The sequence below is a fragment of the Sus scrofa genome, chromosome 13 (assembly GCF_000003025.6).
Source record: "Sus scrofa isolate TJ Tabasco breed Duroc chromosome 13, Sscrofa11.1, whole genome shotgun sequence".
Taxonomy (NCBI): domain Eukaryota; kingdom Metazoa; phylum Chordata; class Mammalia; order Artiodactyla; family Suidae; genus Sus; species Sus scrofa.
In genome coordinates this window covers 125832344-125850828 of record NC_010455.5, presented here as the reverse complement: position 1 = coordinate 125850828, position 18485 = coordinate 125832344, and the positions used below count along the sequence as shown (strand labels likewise).

The 18485-nt window shown below is 43.0% G+C and overlaps 1 protein-coding gene across 4 annotated transcripts in view; it reads right to left on the bottom strand.

Moving 5' to 3' along the window:
- LPP (LIM domain containing preferred translocation partner in lipoma) overlaps positions 1–18485 on the bottom strand; it is a 696555-nt gene that overhangs the window by 628099 nt on the left and 49971 nt on the right. Inside the window, exon 1 of one of the 4 annotated variants that reach the window (XM_021071247.1) lies at positions 5186–9173. The exons of the other annotated variants lie outside the window; for them this stretch is intronic. The gene's annotated coding sequence lies outside the window, so the exon portion shown is untranslated. Of the gene's footprint in view, positions 1–5185; positions 9174–18485 lie in introns of those variants that run through there. 4 annotated transcript variants of the gene reach the window in all.

Sequence of the window (18485 nt, the reverse complement as noted above, 5' to 3'; positions counted from 1 at the left end):
TGAGCAAAAACAAAACATTGTTTTTAAGAGATGATGTTAAAGACCTTAAAAAAAAAATCCAGTAACTATACACTATAAACTGTTTGGAAAGAAGTATGTGATGAAGCCAAAGGAGTGAATTTCAGATGACTTTGTTTATGATCTCTGAGCATCTCTAGGCTTAGGCTGAGTACAGGATAAGATCGCCATGAGACACCCAGGGGCATAAGGTTACAAGCTCGGTCACTTTGACCTGGTGGCCAGAGCACAAGGCTCAGTCAGGGGTCTTGGATTCCCAATCTGACTCGGCCACCTCCTTACACTGACTAAGTGGCCTAACTTCTCTGAGACCAGTTTCTGCACTGAAAATTGGAGTGTTTACAGGAAAGCCCAGCCCATTAAGAGGAATTACAGGGAGCGTGGAAGGACCAGCAAGTGTGAATTCAAATGTAAATAAGGGAGCAGGTGGGTATTCTTGGGCCAGGGTCCCCAGGCCAAGGTGAGGTTTTGAAGCCCAGCTTTTCCAGGCACCCCCGCCCAGAGCCTTCCAGACCCATAAGATATAAGGTAGCTGAAGGCTTCTCACCATGGAGTTTACAAGAGGCAGGAGTCTCTGCAAAAACAGAGGACACATCAAGGAAAAACACTAAGTTAAATATGGCCCATAAAGTCAACATCACTCTGAATGTTCCGTATTCTTGGTGGGAAAGAATGCTTTATACAAATACCCAGAGAGAGCAAAGGAAGCAGCGTGTTCTTCAGGGCTTATTTTCGGGTGTTCCAACAGCTCCCAGCCAGGAAGTCAGAGTCAGGAAGCCACTCCATTCCTTGGCCAGAAGCTTAAGATTAGAAACCAAAGCAGGGAGGACTTAGACTCCTTAGTCTGGACCAGCTGCAAGTCTGTACACTCCCCACTGCACATGTTTTCACCTCCATCAGGGTCTCTCAGATTCCTGCTCACTTGAGCTTGACATTTCTCTGTAGGGAACTGCACTTGACATCCTGTAGACCATCCCAACAAAACACGTTATGAACTCATCCTCTTTTCTCTGGCTCCACTTTGACTGCCCTAATAACTGTTACCTCCACCTCTCACCTGGACTATTTCAAGAGTCACCTCACCTTGCTTCTACTCTTGCCTCCTCCTTGCCATCCATCTCCCCCACAGTAGCCCCAGTGATGCTGGTAAACACAACTCAGATGCTTCCCATCACACCCCCACTCAGGTCCAAGCCCCTTCTTGAGCCCACTGACACCTACCAGCTCTCGCCTCGCCCTCATCTCATGTTCTCCTCCTGCAGCCCCCTATTCCTAGCACACTGGGCTCCTCTGTTTCTAAGACACAAACTCATTACCACCCCACAGCCCTGGCACTGACCATGTCCTCTGCCTACAATGTTCTCCCCACTGCCTGCCACAGGGCTGGCTCCTTGTCATTTAGAGCTCAGCTTACACATCACTTCCCAGGGCCCTTCCTCCATTCCCTCACAGGCAGAGCACCTCTGGGAACACTCCTCAGTGTTACTTATCATTCTCTGCTGTTTACATGCTCATTTATTATCTGCCTCCTCCACACTTCCCTACTAGAATGTAAGTTCCAAGGGATCATTTTTTCGTGTCTTTTTCTCACTCTAAACCCGGTACTGGATCAGTGCCCAGAAGAGTATGAGGCACATAAGTGGGAATCCAATAAAGCTTTAATAAAATTAGATGAATGCATGCCACAGAAGACAGAAACCTTAAAGGTTGCTTAAAGGCAAGAAGCCCAGCACTAATATCCTGGGCTTCAGAGTCAGATGCTGATCACTAATGCTTTGCTCTCAGGAACTGGAGGAGTTTAGATAAAATTTTCCACTTCTCTAGACCTAACTTTTCTCAGGTAAAAAGGGGACAATATGGAGTTCCCGTCGTGACTCAGTGGTTAACAAACCTGACTAGCATCCATGAGGACTCAGGTTCGATCCCTGGCCTCGCTCAGTGGGTTAAGGATCTGACATTGTTGTGAGCTGTGGTGTAAGGTCGCAGACACAGCTCAGATCCCGAGTTACTGTGGCTCTGGAGTAGGCTGGCAGCTAAAGCTCCGATTCAACCCATAGCCTGGGGACTTCCATATGCCTCGGGTGTGGCCCTAAAAGACAAAAAGACAAAAAAAAAGGCTGGGGGGGGGGACAACAACATCTGCCTTGTGGGAGTGCCAGGAGAATTGAAGGCAATAAACCAAGTAGAATGCTTAGAGTCCAACTCCGCAATGATCAAACGTTCACAGTCATCAACTACGGCCCCATCTTCCAGGTAGGAAAAATGACACTCAGAAAGGGGCACACATCATCACCCAAGTCAGACTCAGAGTTAGCAGCAGAGCCAGCTTAGAAAATCTCATCTTTAGGCCCTGTCCTCTGCTCCAGGCTGGCTATTCCTTAGACATAACAGTAATGAAATGTCACAGCAATGTGTGAGAAGGTGTCACCATCCAGGCGAGATTCACCCTGGTTTTTCACACTCTCACTAGCTGAATTCCTTGAAGTCACACTCCCTGGGTTCAAATCCTAGCTCCACTACTGACTGTGTGATGTTGGGGAACTTTTATTAACCCCTCAAAGCCTCAGATTCTTCCGCTGTAAAATGAAGGTAAATAAATAGTACCCAGGAGTTCCCTTGTGGCTTAGCAGAGTAAGGATCCAGTGTCATTGCTGCAGCTCAGCGTGCTGCTGTGGTGTTGGTTCAGTCCCTGGCCTAGGAACTTCCACATGCCACAGGTACAGTAAGAAGAAAAAAAGTTAGTACCCAAATGGATTAACAAAATATGGTGTATATATACAATGTATTATTAGTCAGCCATCAAAAGGAAGGAAGTTCTGACAGAAGCTGCAACATGGATAAACCTTGGATACATGCTGAGTGAAATAAGTCAGTCACAAAAAGACTAACACTGTTTGATTCCACTTCTATAAGAGGCCTACAGAAGTCAAATTCATGGAGACAGAAAGTAGAATGATGGTTGTCAGGGACTGACTGGGGAGGGGAGAATGAAGAGTGAATGTTTAATGGGTACAGAGTTTCAGTTTTGCAAGATGAAGAGGTCTGAAGATTGTTGCCCAGGATATATGACTGTATTTAACACTACTGAGCCATATACTTGAAAATGGTTAGGATGGAAAAAATGGTAATGTGTATGATACCAAAATTAAAAATTAAAAATTTTAAAAAATAGTACCAACTGAATCACTTTGCCATACAGCAGAAATTAGGATTGTAAACTAACATACTTCAATAAAATTTAAAAATAATAATAATAAATAAATACCCCCCTTAGAAGTACCTATTCACAGGTAGCTGTGGTGGTAAATCAATCTAAGTCAAGGGCTTAGCCCGGCACATGGCACTCAGAGCAGTCAAGGCGAGTTAGTTCTCCCTATTAGTAGTAATAGCGTTTATATCCATATGACCAGCCGTAACCTCCTAGTGCCCCTGTCATCAGCACCACGGTGGCAGGTGCTTCAAGCCTTCATGCTTCAAGGTAGCCTCCTCCCACTCAGAGAACAGAGCCTACAGCCACGGCCCAGGTACCATCGGCAAGGAGGGGGCAGGGTGTGTGCAGGTTCCTGGGAGTCCTGGGCAAGTCCCTGCCTCCTTGATGCTTCAGAGCAGCTTAGAGAGCTGCCTCACTGATCACACAAACTCAGGTCTCAGAGCACTTCCTCCTCTCTGTTATGATCTGCCACCTAACGCTACTGGGAATCAAGTGCTTCCCCAAAATACCTCTCCAATACTTTCCCTGAAGTGGAGAAAGGGGACCCGGCCCCCAAGCTAAACAAAAACTGATCTGACTACAAAGTGATACTCGTCAAGGCCATGTAACATCTGTGGGACTGGACTGTAACAGGGTGGTGCCCTCTTGATCTCTGTCAAAAGCTGCTGTCACATCAAAGATGGCTAAAGGAGTTGGGGGTGTGTGTGTGTGTGTATGTTTAAAATCTAGTCAGAATCAAGTCTCATCTGTGAATGGGAATTATACTATTGAATTCTTGCAGCTTCAAGAATAGTGGTAGAAGCTTAGATAGAAAGCCCTGCTCAGATTCTTTCAAGGCCTGTGCATAATTTCTCCGTGAGGGACGAAACTGAAATAAGGGCCTCCACTATTCAGTTCCTCCCCTTGGACAAACTATCATCCCCTTTCAGGAAAGAAAAAGATATAGGCAGCAAAGCAGATCAGAAGGTAGCAGCTCACATTCAAACAATATTCACATGAGCAAAACTGAAAAAGGTAAGTATAATCCAAAGAAGGGTAAAAGGGTAAAATTTTAAAAAACAACAAATTCAGACCTCTGAGTCAACAGAACATGACAGAAAGAGGTTTGACCTGGAAGAACTTAGTTCTAGTTCTCAATTTCTCCCCAATTAGATGAGTAAATGTGGACAACTCTGGCATCCTGAGTCTCAATTTCCTCATCTGCAAAATGGGCATCTTCTCTGCCTTTGCCTAAAAGTCATCTTCACTGCTGTGTTAGAAAGAATGACGGCGAGTGAAAAGATCTGGGTTCTAACCCACCTAATTAGCCTGCACCTATGAGGCAGGTGAGCTGTGCTGCTGGGCCTTCCCTGTCCCGTCATGCTGTAAAATGAGACAGATCAACTGAATCATCTCTAATTGGAGTCCTTCCAATTGTGACAGTCCATCAACTCTACACAATCCCCTGCACACCGGGTATTTATTGCAGATGGTATGTCGCGCAAATGCTATAGAGCAACATTTTGCATACTCTTAACTCTTAAGCATAACTCTGCTTTTAAAGATAAAACTATCCCTCCCGAAGTGCCACAAACATCCCTTCTGGCATATTACTTTAGACTAGCAATCAGACAGACAACACTACCAAATTATCTTTCTCCCCAACTTAAACTAGGCCTCAGGTGGAAGAAAATAATTTATATATATATATATATATATATATATATATATATATATATATATACACACACACACACACACACAATATATATATATAATAGAATTTTTGCTCAGACAAAGCCCGTCACTAGATCCCACTGTGAGAAATATTCCCCTGGGAAAACAGCTGCCCACACCCTAAATGAAAGCAGCCCGAGCTCCCAGCCACATATCCCATCACCGGGCAGCCCTCAGGACACTGAGCCCTGGATCTGCAGGCACAAATGCGGTTCGACCTGGCAATAATGATGTACTCACGCGCTGAAAGGCCCCACAGGCAGCTGGCCCTCCGTTGGCCCTCACTCTCTCTCACACACCCTGAGTCCCACTGCAAGGAGGTGGTCCCCAGGCCTGAGGGGAACAGCACTGAAACATTCTCGCCTCAGCTCCCAGAACAAGGGGCAAAGGAATGGAGGGGGAGGGGCGGGGGGAGGGGGCGACTTTGTTTCTGGAAACAAGAATTCAAATCCTGCTTCTCCTAAACCCTGAGTCACCTCCTTCCCTTCCAATAGATCAGTGTGGTGGGTAAACATTTCCATATATGGAGAAGCAGGCTGGAGGATGTCAGAAAAATCACCCTTCTCTCCTCTGGCACTTGAAGAACATGCCCCACTAAAGACAGAATTCCTTACTCGGAGTAAATGATTAACCCCAAAAGAAGTAGAGTCTCAACTGTTCCATAGGCTCTCCTGTTACAGCAAATAGGCTCCCTCGCCCAAACATGGAAGTGACTGGCCTTCAACTAAGGCTTTAAGGTCCCCTTAAGAATGGGGCCATCTAGAATGCAGCTACATTTGTGAAGTCAATTTATTAATCTGAGGAGGTGTTTGAGGGGATGCATCTGAAGAGGTCACCAAAAATCCAGCCCACAGTTTTTGGGGAGCAGATGAGTCCTAAAACAACCCTCAAACTCGGATTCCTGACTCTCTCAGGCAGAGTCCTCTTGGAACTCAGTTTCGTGTGAGTTCTTCATAGAGCAGACAGCAGGCAGGAAGACCAGGAATAAAAGCAGACTTCCAGGAGAACATGGGAAAGGAGGAGTGGGACAGAAGGGTGAAACGTCCAATTTGTAAGATGAATTCCGTAAGTTTGCAATGTTAGTTCTGATCTCAATGTCCTAAAAATTATTTGATGATTAAATCGAACCAGTGAAGTCAATCAGTGATGAAGCTAGTCTAAAATGACTCTAGAGAAGGATAAAGGAAAGTTGAGATGCTGGGGGAAATGATGGAGTGGGGAAGTAGGGGTGTGCTCAGAGAAGGAATCTGTATCTTGGCTTCCTGGTAGTTCTATGTCCTAGAAGAATCTTGTTCTATTGTTGGCTGTAGAGGCTTTCTACATCAGATGAGCCATTTTTCAGAATCATCACCCACTCCTGGACTCTGGTCCTTCACCAGGAGGCTACTTGTTCTCATCCCCTGGCAATCTTCAGCAATAAACATCACTGATTGGGGAGTGAGGGGACCCAAGCCCTACACACAGATCAGTCACTCCTTACCACTTTGGATAAATTGGTTCTTCTCTTGTAGCTTATCTTATCTCATCTACAAAATGAGTAGTATCCCAAAATTGTCCAGCTATATGCTCTAAAAGCTGCTTCTCCCCAGCCTATCGATATAGTCCTGACATTTATTCTGATCATTTGTTTTCTATTTTTGCAAGCATGCCACAAGTACCTTAAAAAAATGGCAAACATTTCATATTGATTGCATGTTTAATAAATGAACATAAATATAAGTAACTATTCAGTGAGATAAGGAAACAGGATCAGAAAACCTTCCACCTCGTGCCAGAACTAGAACTCAGCATAGAATTCCTGCCAATGCGGTACTCCCAGGAGGTCCCTGGCGTAGGCTTGAAGAGGGTAAGGAGGTGGTCCTCATTTATAACTGAAACTAGACCAACTCAGTGGTTCTGTAGAAAGACTGTCATCTTTTCAGGACCTCTGAGTCCCTTCCAATATTCCAACAGTTTCATTTTAGCAGAGGAAAGAGAGATTCCATGGAAAATACTTGCCCAGGGATAGCCTGAGAACTCTGAAAAGCAAGGACCAAGGAGACAGCTACAGGGATAGGTATGAAAAGCAGCATGAGGTAAGTTTCCATATCCTCAAAGGGATCTTTCATTCCTCAATGCATGTATGCCCTTCTTCCTCTTTGACCACTGAAAACTGCTGGCTCTGGGATCTCAGGAGACCACAAGGCCACAGAACCCAATGCCCTTCCTATTTATGAATCCCCCCGCAGCATCCCTAAGGTCTCCAGTGAAGTAGAGACCATTATCTCCTGCAGCTGTAAATTCCATCTTTCCAACAGAAAGTTCTTCCTTATATGGAAATAAATATGGCTCCTAGACCTTCAATCTCCGGCTCCTTGTCCCGCGTCTTTGATCCAAACAACCTATATCTGTCAGATGGGTTTTGAACTTTTGCAGGTGAATATGGATGCAGAAAGAAGCTATCCAAGATCCCCTGGCTGCATCCTGACCACATGACACTGCTAACTTTTACTGCATTTGCTGCCAACTTGACAGCCATCCTTTTGGGGTTTTTACAGTAAATGTTAATGCTAAACAACCCATTCTGCTTATGTATCACCAGCCTTGTGGGTTCACAAGAGGTACCCTATTCAATCCCAGTCACTGAGAGAGGAGAGGAGAGACCTTCAAGATCAATTCCTTATCCACCTCCATTCCCTCAACCACACCATATTCCCACCTTTTGTGGAGGAAGCTCAGGAATGCAGATCCACATTCTCAGCTCCCCACTGGCTCTCTCTGATCCCGCCAGACCTAAAACTGTCTCCAGGATACAAGACTGTTCCAAGGAACATGAAGAGAGAGCTGTGTAGGAAAAGAGGGCCTTGCCAACACAAGTGCTCTCAGAATAACAGGCATGGCAGCAGGGCCAATTTGTCGTGATCTCTAACAACTGCCCGCACCATTCTGGACCTCAGTGTCCTTACAAAATGGGGGGAAAATGTTCTTTTCTGCCACAGTTCAGGTGTGGCACTATTTAGATTCAAGTCTGTGTAGGAATGATGCCTCACATTAGTAGTATGCTTTACTGTTGAGTAAACAAATGCTTTCCCAGACAATCTCATTTAATCTCTACTGACAACTATCCCTGGAAGATTATACCCACTGTAGTGACAGGAAAACTGAGGCTCAAGGAGGTTAAGTATATTCTCAAGGTCACACTGACAGTAAGTAGTTAAAAGAACACTGGTTTAAGAGGAAAAGTATTTAAGATTCCAGTTCCACTGCATACAAAATACATGATCTCAGGCCAACTGTTTAACTTTCCTAAACCTCAGTTTCTACAGCTGAAAATTAGAGATTAAAATAGCCCCTCTGCCTACCTCTCAGAGAAGTTATGAGGATCAAATGAGATAATGCAAGTGAAAGCCTTCTGGAAAACAAAAAGGCGTTGCAAAAATGTAGGGGATTATTTTGATTACCTGTCAATGACTATGCATTCCATTACAAAAACAAAAAGCAGTGAGGTCATGCTCAAGACAAAGAAACATTAAGGCTCTGGGAATTGAGGGGAAATGATTCCAGTTCTACAGGGTTCTGTCCATATGCGACTCACTCTTGCACTTGAAACTCAGCAGCAACTGTCAGATTTTCAACTGCCAAGTCACAGATGTCTACAGGACCACTCAAGATAAACTCTCCCTTTTTAGCTACAAGCAAATGCCAAGCCAAAAGCAAGTAATAGAGATGGGTGCTTGGGAAGACCCTCTGAGAGGCTCTGTTCCGGAAACGTGACCTGCGATGTTTTCCTTGGAGTAGTTGTTAGAAACACAGGCTCCAGTCTCTGCAACAAGCCCGTGGGGAAATAAACGTACAGTACAGAGCTATTTACCAGAAAGCACTAAGGAAGCTCCCGAACATGAATTAATCAAGGGTACAGGATATTTCAAGTTGCAGATTCCAAAAGAAATCTCCAACCCCATTAAACCTCTAGCCCAGCTCACAGAGGATCAGCCTGTCATTTGGGCAGCCCAGGCAGCAGAGAAGCCCATTTACATACCAGAGGTCCTGCTACAGGTCACCAGGAGCCAGAGGGCACCCGAGAAGCTCTGAAAGCACAGGTGCAGCTCTGGTTTCCTTCAGGCCTCTCCCACAACACTAGTCATCAAGATTTGCTTCAACCCCAGAAATCCATTCCCAAGACTGAGCAGCACACAACTCAGGTGATGATTGTTTTTCTTTTCTTTTTCTTTCTTTCTTTTTTCTTTTTTTTCTTTTTTTTTTTTTTTTTGTCTATTTTTAGGGCCACACCTATGGCACATGGAGGTTCCCAGGCTAGGGATCAAATCGGACCTGTAGCCTCAGGCCTACACGACAGCCACAGCAACACCAGATCCAAGCCACGTCTCAGACCTACACCACAGCTCATGGCAACAACCCACTGAATGAGGCCAGGGATTGAACCTGTGTCCTCATGGATACTAGTCAGATTTGTTTCCGCTGAGCCACAATGGGAACTCCAGATGATTGTTTTTTGGCTGCATTTTACCATCTGCTTCCTCCTTGTGCTCGGAGAAAGACACTTGGTTAATTTGTTACATAAATATGTGAGTAACTACCAGGAGTGTGTGCCTACATCCTCAGGTATGCTACAGCAAAGGACTCTGAGATGCAGACAGTACCACAGACTTCACAAGTGTGGAAGAGAAAGACTAACCATAATACAGGACAAGAGACTTCAGGATTATCCCCCCTCAATAGAAGGAATGAAGTTTGGGGCTAGCTATTAAAAGAGGGTAGGACAGAGGAAAGGGGAAATGAAGGAGTAAAGGACATTGCAGGCAAGAGGAAAGATTTGAGTTCAGGCCATAAGGAGCTAAGTCCAGTGAAGAGAAAGCTTAGAGGATGCGCAGGCACTAGTGGGAGAAGGGTGCAGATGGCTAGAGACAAACATGACTCAGAAAGGTAAACTGAAAGCAAATAATTGTTGCAGGCTAAAGTGACTAGATTCTACTTCTAAAAGCAGAGTGGAGAGAAAATTAATAAAACCAAGAGCTGGTTCTTTGAAAAGGTGAACAAAATTGACAAACCCCTGGCCAGACTCACTAAAAAGAGGAGAGAAAGAACCCAAATAACCAAAATTATAAATGAAAAAGGAGAAATCACAACGGATACAGCAGAAATACAAAAAACCGTAAGAGAATACTATGAACAACTATACGACAACAAGTTTGACAATCTGGAAGAAATGGACAATTTTCTAGAATCTTACAGCCTGCCAAAACTGAATCAAGTAGAAACAGACCAACTGAACAGACCGATCACTAGAAATGAAATTGAAGAGGTCATAAAATCACTCCCTACAAATAAAAGTCCAGGACCAGATGGCTTCACAGGTGAATTCTATCAAACATATAAAGAGGAATTGGTGCCCATCCTCCTGAAACTCTTTCAAAAGGTTGAAGAAGAAGGAATACTCCCAAAGACATTCTATGAGGCCACCATCACCCTCATTCCAAAACCAGGCAGAGATACCACCAAAAAAGAAAACTATCGGCCAATATCATTGATGAATATAGATGCAAAAATTCTCAACAAAATCTTAGCTAACTGAATCCAACAACAACCAAAAAAATTATACACCATGACCAGGTTGGGTTCATCCCAGGTTCACAAGGATGGTTCAACATACGCAAATCAATCAGCATCATACACCACATTAACAAAAAAAAAGTCAAAAATCATATGATCATCTCAATAGACGCAGAAAAAGCATTTGACAAAGTTCAACATCCATTCATGGTCAAGACCCTCGCCAAAGTGGGCATAGAGGGAACATTCCTGAATATAATCAAAGCCATTTATGATAAACCCACAGCAAATATAATACTCAATGGGGAAAAACTGAAAGCCTTCTCACTCAAATCTGGAACAAGACAGGGATGCCCACTCTCACCACTGCTCTTCAACATAGTTTTCAAAGTCCTAGCCACAGTAATTAGACAAACAAAAGAAATAAAAGGCATCCATATAGGAAGAGAAGAGATAAAACTGTCACTGTATGCAAATGCCATGATACTATACATAGAAAACCCTAAGGACTCAACTCCAAAACTACTTGAACTGATTAATAAATTCAGCAAAGTAGCAGGATATAAGATTAACATTCAGAAGTCAGTTGCATTTCTGTATACCAGCAATGAAACATTAGAAAAGGAATACAAAAATACGATACCTTTTAAAATTGTACCTCACAAAATCAAATACCTTGGAATACACCTGACCAAGGAGGTAAAGGACCTATATGCCAAGAACTATAAATCCTTAATCAAAGAAATCAAAGAAGATGTAAAGAAATAGAAAGATATTCCATGTTCCTGGATTGGGAAAATCAACATTGTAAAAACGGCCATACTACCCAAAGCAATCTACAGATTCAATGCAATCCCTATCAAATGACCCATGACATTTTTCACAGAACTAGAACAAACAATCCAAACATTTATATGGAACAACAAAAGACCCAGCATCGCCAAAGCAATCCTGAGAAACAAAAACCAAGCAGGAGGCATAACTCTCCCAGACTTCAAGAAATACTACAAAGCCACAGTCATCAAAACAGTGTGGTATTGGTACCAAAACAGACAGACAGACCAATGGAACAGAATAGAGAATCCAGAAATAAACCCTGACACCTATGGTCAATTAATCTTTGACAAGGGAGGCAAGAACATAAAATGGGAACAAGAAAGTCTATTCAGCAAGCATTGCTGGGAAACCTGGACAGCTGCATGCAAAGCAATGAAACTAGAACACACCCTCACACCATGCACAAAAAAAAACTCCAAATGGCTGAAAGACTTAAATATACAACAGGACACCATCAAACTCCTAGAAGAAAACATAGGCAAAACACTCTCTGACATCAACATCATGAATATTTTCTCAGGGCAGTCTCCCAAAGCAATAGAAATTAGAGCAAAAATAAACCCATGGGACCTCATCAAACTGAAAAGCTTTTGCACAGCAAAGGAAACCCAAAAGAAAACAAAAAGACAACTTACAGAATGGGAGAAAATAGTTTCAAATGATGCAACTAACAAGGGCTTAATCTCTAGAATATATAAACAACTTATACAACCCAACAGCAAAAAAACCAATCAATCAATGGAAAAATGGGCAAAAGACCTGAATAGACATTTCTCCAAAGAAGATGTACAGATGGCCAACAAACACATGAAAAAATGCTCAACATCGCTGATTATAAGAGAAATGCAAATCAAAACTACCATGAGCATATACCACCTCACACCAGTCAGAATGGCCATCATTAATAAATCCACAAAGAACAAGTGCTAGAGGGGCTGTGGAGAAAAGGGAACCCTCCTGCACCGTTGGTGGGAATGTAAACTGGTTCAGCCACTATGGAGAACAGTTTGGAGATACCTTAGAAATCTATCCATAGAACTTCCATATGACCCTGCAATCCCACTCTTGGGCATCTATCCGGACAAAACTCTACTTAAAAGAGACACGTGCACCCGCATGTTCATTGCAGCACTATTCACAATAGCCAGGACATGGGAACAACCCAAATGTCCATCGACAGATGATTGGATTCGGAAGAGGTGGTATATATACACAATGGAATACTACTCAGCCATAAAAAAGAATGACATAATGCCATTTGCAGCAACATGGATGGAACTAGAGAATCTCATCCTGAGTGAAATGAGCCAGAAAGACAAAGACAAATACCATATGATATCACTTATAACTGGATTCTAATATCCAGCGCAAATGAACATCTCCTCAGAAAAGAAAATCATGGACTTGGAGAAGAGACTTGTGGCTGCCTGATGGGAGGGGGAGGGAGTGGGAGGGATCGGGAGCTTGGGCTTATCAGACACAACTTAGAATAGATTTACAAGGAGATCCTGCTGAATAGCATTGAGAACTATGTCTAGATACTCATGTTGCAACAGAAGAAAGGGTGGGGGAAAAAATGTAATTGTAATGTATACATGTAAGGATAACCTGACCCCCTTGCTGTACAGTGGGAAAATAAAAAAAAAAATATTTAAAAAAATAAAAAATTAAAAAATTAAAAAATTAAAAAAAAAGCAGAGTGTGTTTTGTTTGTTTGTTTGTTTTTTCAGAAGCAATCTCTGATCACACCATTGATCAGATTTAAAAAATAGTTTCTTTGGCTCCTCACTGTTAAATAATAACAACTCTAAGTGTTTGAGTGTTTCGTCTGCGCTGAGCATTGTACAAAATATGCTGCATACAATGTCCCATTTAATCCTATCAACAACTCAGTGAGCTGGACAGTCTGGATCCCATAATGCAGGTGAAGAAATGAAGGCTTAAAGAAAAAATAAGCTGTGCCAGTCTCAGAGACAGAAATGGTAGAGGCTAGGATTAACTAACTCTCAGTGCAAACTTAACCCCTTGCAATTCTACACCATACTCTCCATTTTCTAACCTCTTCTTTGCTATTACCCAAACTTCCCTTGTCCCACTTCTATGAGATAAAATCATCTTCACATAACTATCACACACAAAAATACTATATAACAAACATAATCATCTCCAAAAATAGTTGACAAAATTCCTTATTTGGTTTTGTCTCTCCAGGAAGCCCTCAGAGTCAGGAACCTTGCCTTTGTTCTCAGCACCCTACATACAGTGGACAATCAATAATTACACATTATTCAGCTAAACAACGTCTTTGAAGGTTGGGCCAGGGAAGTAACACAACACTGATTGTAATTTCCACTGTCTTCTTCACAAAAATGGAACTAATCTCAGCAAGGTTCCCAAGATCCAAGGCCTCCAAGTATGTCAACCAAGACAGTCCAGGTTCGAGAAAGTGAGTTTGAGAAAACAACTGATCCAGTCACAAAAATGGAACTAATCTCAGCAAGGTTCCCAAGATCCAAGGGGGATACAGAGCCAAGTCAAAAGATACTGGTCAAGGATCATGTGCAAAGGTTCCACAGCTACTCAGGGGCTGCATGACCCTGAACCTGCAGATGGGTGCTCCAAAGTCCCTTCAGAGGGAGACAGACAGAACACATACTTCCTTAAGAAAGGGGCGAAGTTCCGGGACCCTCACAACTGTAAACACTTTGCCTTTTAGCCTTAGTACAAGGACAGACTGAGCTAGCACAATGGTTTTCTTCTCAGCAGTAGAGCTTTCCTTCAGGCAAAATGCTTGCAGATGCTAGGCTTGTAACAAAGATAAAAGCAAAGGTGCTAAAACTGGGCTCCAGAGCCTCCTTCTCTCCTACTCTTCCAAGCACTCGTCACCTCCCCTAAACACACCCCAACACCAAGGTCCCTCTCAGAGTCTCCCAGGCTCAGGGGAGACCAGCATCCTCTGAGCTCTTTATAGTACCTTCCAGGTCAGATTCTAGTAACCACCAAGTTCTGAGATATACCTCCTTGATAAGCAGCTCTGCATTTTTACCAGTGAGATAGACAATATACAGTCCAGCAGGGAAGAAAGAGGTCTCAAATTAGAAAACTTGGATGATAATCTATTTAGGAGCTGTGTTCTCAGAAGCAAGTTATTTAAATTTTGCTAAGCCTCAGTTTTCTCATCTGTAAAATAGGAAATAATATTATTATCCACCTAATAAGTTTTTTATAGGAATTAACTAATTTAATGCATAAGTTGCCTAGCAGAATGTAACGATAAATACTGCGTTAAGATCACCCCATCTATAAATGTATCTAAGTCCACAGATGGAAAAGCAGGTAGTACTGTATCCAGAGCAAAGAAGTTGCTCAGTAAGTGACAGGGATTCATTTCTTTCCTTCCTTGCTCTCATGGACATTTCAACTTAAAAAAAACAAGATGATGGCAATAAAGAGCTAAGGGAGGAGGACATTTTGTGTTCCAAATTCCCTACAGCTTGTCTTTGAAAATATTGCATTTTGTCTCTGGAATTTTGAAACTCATAGCCATCTTAGGCCTCCAAGTATGTCAACCAAGACAGTCCAGGTTCAAGAAAGTGAGTTTGAGAAAACAACTGATCCAGTCACTAGCACAGAAGTGTCAGATTCGGCACCCCAGTACCTGGCTTCCACACCAACCAGCTCAGTAGCCTGAAAATGCCACCTGTTCACTGAGGCTAAATTTCCTTACCTGTAAGTAAGGCAATCCTGCCTTCTACCTCCAAATAATGTTGTATAGAACCAGGGAGTTAATGGGTGAGAAAAACCTTGACAGCTTCACAACTCTATACCTGCACGAATTCCCAATGGTCTGGAGGCCCCTGCTCCAGCTACAGGATTCCCTGTCTCTCACCAGAGTTTTGCCCAGCTCCACTGAACATCCTGAAGGGGCTGCCAAGTTAACCCTCAATTTCATCATGGCTTTCCCAGTGGACTCCTCACCAGTGTTCTGCCCTGCAAAAAAGGTAATGTCCAACTTCCCTCAGGCCAGCGCTCAGGATGAGCCCCAACCCATCTTTCCAGCCACATCTCCCACGACACTCCCATTGAGGGCACCAGGCTATAGTACACACCCAATTCCTCCCAACTCCAAGATTTGGCCACGCTTTCCCCCTGGCCTGTACCTCCAAAGATCTCTTTATTTGCTGTAAGGAAGAGGAACCCTTGGGAATGTTCTATGATCAGTGTGTAGTCAGCAGCAACCTCATTGCCCCATCCTTTCTCTAAAGATGTTCCCGCCAATTACTGGTCCATAAACATCAACACCATGGTAAGAAGAAATATTTCTTTATTTCTTTGTAGTCAACTAAGCTTTTCATCTGCCATACCTTTTTAAATGTTTAAGGTAAGATATGACCATGAAACCCATTTTACAAATGAGAAATCTGAGAGTCCAGAATACGGTCAGTAGCTGAGCTGGTAGCCAAGCACAGCGCTTTGGGTCCAGGGGTGGTAAACACTACATTCTCCTCCAGCAGCAGAATGCAATTGAAACCCTGCTATAAAAGGTACCGGCCTCCCAGCCACCTCACTTCACAGCCCTGGGCACATCATTTTTCTTCTCTGAGCCATAAAATGAGGGCTTTGAGGTCACACCCCTTTCTCTTCCCCCCGAAAGATTTCAGAAATAAAACCTTAGAGAGGAACCAACAAGGTAATGTCTTATGTATATGTCAGTTCCATCTTGAGTTTTCCTTCCCAAATTCCCACACCCATCCCAAAAGAAGGAAGAGGGACTAATCCAAGTGTCAAAAAGCCACCAACCCATCATTGGTAAGTCCACGAATAACAAATGCTGGAGGAGTTGTGGAGAAAAGGGAACCCTCCCGCACTGTTGGCGGGAATGTAAGCCGATACAACCACTATGGAGATCAGTATGGAGGTACCTTAGAAATCTATACATAGAACTACCACATGGCCCAGCAATCCCACTCTTGGGCATGTATCCAGACAAAACTTTCCTTTAAAAAGACACATGCATCTGCATGTTCATTGAAGCACTATTCACAATAGCCAAGACATGGAAACAACCCAAACATCCATCAACAGATAACTGGATTAGGAAGATGTGGTATATATACACAATGGAATACTACATGGCCATAAAAAAGAACAAAATCATGCCATTTGAAGCAACATGGATGGAACTAGGGACTCTCGTACTGAGTGAAGTGAGTCAGAAAGAGAAAGACAAATACCATATGATATCACTTATATCTGGAATCTAATATACAGCACAAATGAACCTTTCCACCAAAAAGAAAATCATGGACTTGGAGAATAGACTTGTGGTTGCCGAGGAGGAGGGGGATGGATGGGGACCCTGGGGTTGATAGATGCAGACTATTGCCTTTGGAATGGACCAGCAATGAGACCCTGCTGTGTAGCAATGGGAACTATGTCTAGTCACTTATGATGCAGCCTGATAACGTGAGAAAAAAGAATGTATACATGTATGTGTAACTGGGTCACCATGCTGTACAGTAGAAAATTGACAGAACACTGTAAACTAGCTATAATGGAAAAAAAAAATCATTATACAAACTTAAAAAAATAAATAAAAGTTAACAAGAAAAAAAAAAAAAAAAAAGCCACCAGGACCTACAGGACAGCACAAGGAATGCCATGTGGCAGCATCACCACGCAGACAGACCGGCAAACCACTCCCCAAGAACAACTGCAGTCATGGTCACAGTGCATGAACCTTGTCAGCAAGTTACTGGTTTGATTGACAACTTTTAATAAGCTCAAGATGCATGAGCATTAATGTGGACTGCACAGTTTGCATCTTACCTGCCTCATGGCCTACAGCTCCAAAAGGGAAGGCAAAGGAAAAATCTCTCTTTCCTTCAAGATTCTGAGGACATCAGCTTCTCTGGTTAGCATAGGCAACTGCAACTGTGCCTGACCACAACACTCTTGTCTGGTTCCACCTCCAAACAGTATCTGGAGAGCAGGCCACCATGCCCTCTCTGTGTGTTCTCAAGTCCAAATGCTCCACTGCCACGCTCTCCCAGGACCATAGCATCCTACAGATGGCAAAACCCAAGAAGCAACTGATCCAACTCCTATAAACAACTTGTCTGAAACATTCATTCAATCAAAAAGCATCACTGATGTCTCTTTAATGCACAGCAATAAGACGATAAGGTTCTCAAGAACCCTGCAGCAATATCGTCAGTGGCTTCCCAATGGCTCAAATGCTTTATCTAATATCTTCAGTTTCTCAATAACTCAGACTCAATCTTCTATTTCCACCATAAACTCTCTCCCAGTGCCACTCAGCACACATTCTTTTCTTTACTCAGAATGAACTCTTAGCTTGTGGTGCTTTTGCTCAACCTAATACCCTTCCCCGCACCAAGATCAAATATAAATATCCTATACATCCTTCAAGGCCTACTGGTAGTTCTCAACTGGAATGAGATCATTCTTTGAAGAAAAGCCATTATTTCTACAATGTCTCACATGTTACAGGATACCCAGCATCTGATAACTACAGAACAATGGTCTGGCCTCCAGCTCTGAGGCAAAAAACACTCCACCACATTTGCAAAAGCCCTTTAAAGTGATGCTACTGTCCCCAAGAGCCAATCACCTGACCACTGTCACACTGCATGAAAGCTCCCTCGCTTCTCAGTCCAGCTGGAATAGCCTCTCTTCTCTGAATTTGCTCAGCCTGCTATCTAGGACACTGACCGTGACCTTACCAGTACTATTCTCACTATGGACTTGATATATTCCCTTTCCAGGGAGGGGAGAATCCGTGACTTATCTCTGCCCACAGTGCCAAATATAGCAAGGAGGCTTATAGTAAGTGTTTAATAAACATTCATGAGCAAATTATGTAAACAAGACAACTGTCCAGGGCATGATTCTCAGGAGGAGATTTAACTGAGCTGGAAAATTACAAATCAACTACTGCTGTCAAAACTAAGGAGAACTCATTTCAGAAACTGAGACTAGGCAAGTGGCCTGGTTTTTGGGATATTAAGTATATTGATATGATATATTTTATCTAAATAAACAAATATTAAGAAGACTATTATACCAGTTATATCACAGTATTATAATTAATGGCACATATTAAGTATTTGTGGATAATAACCCTGGGCAT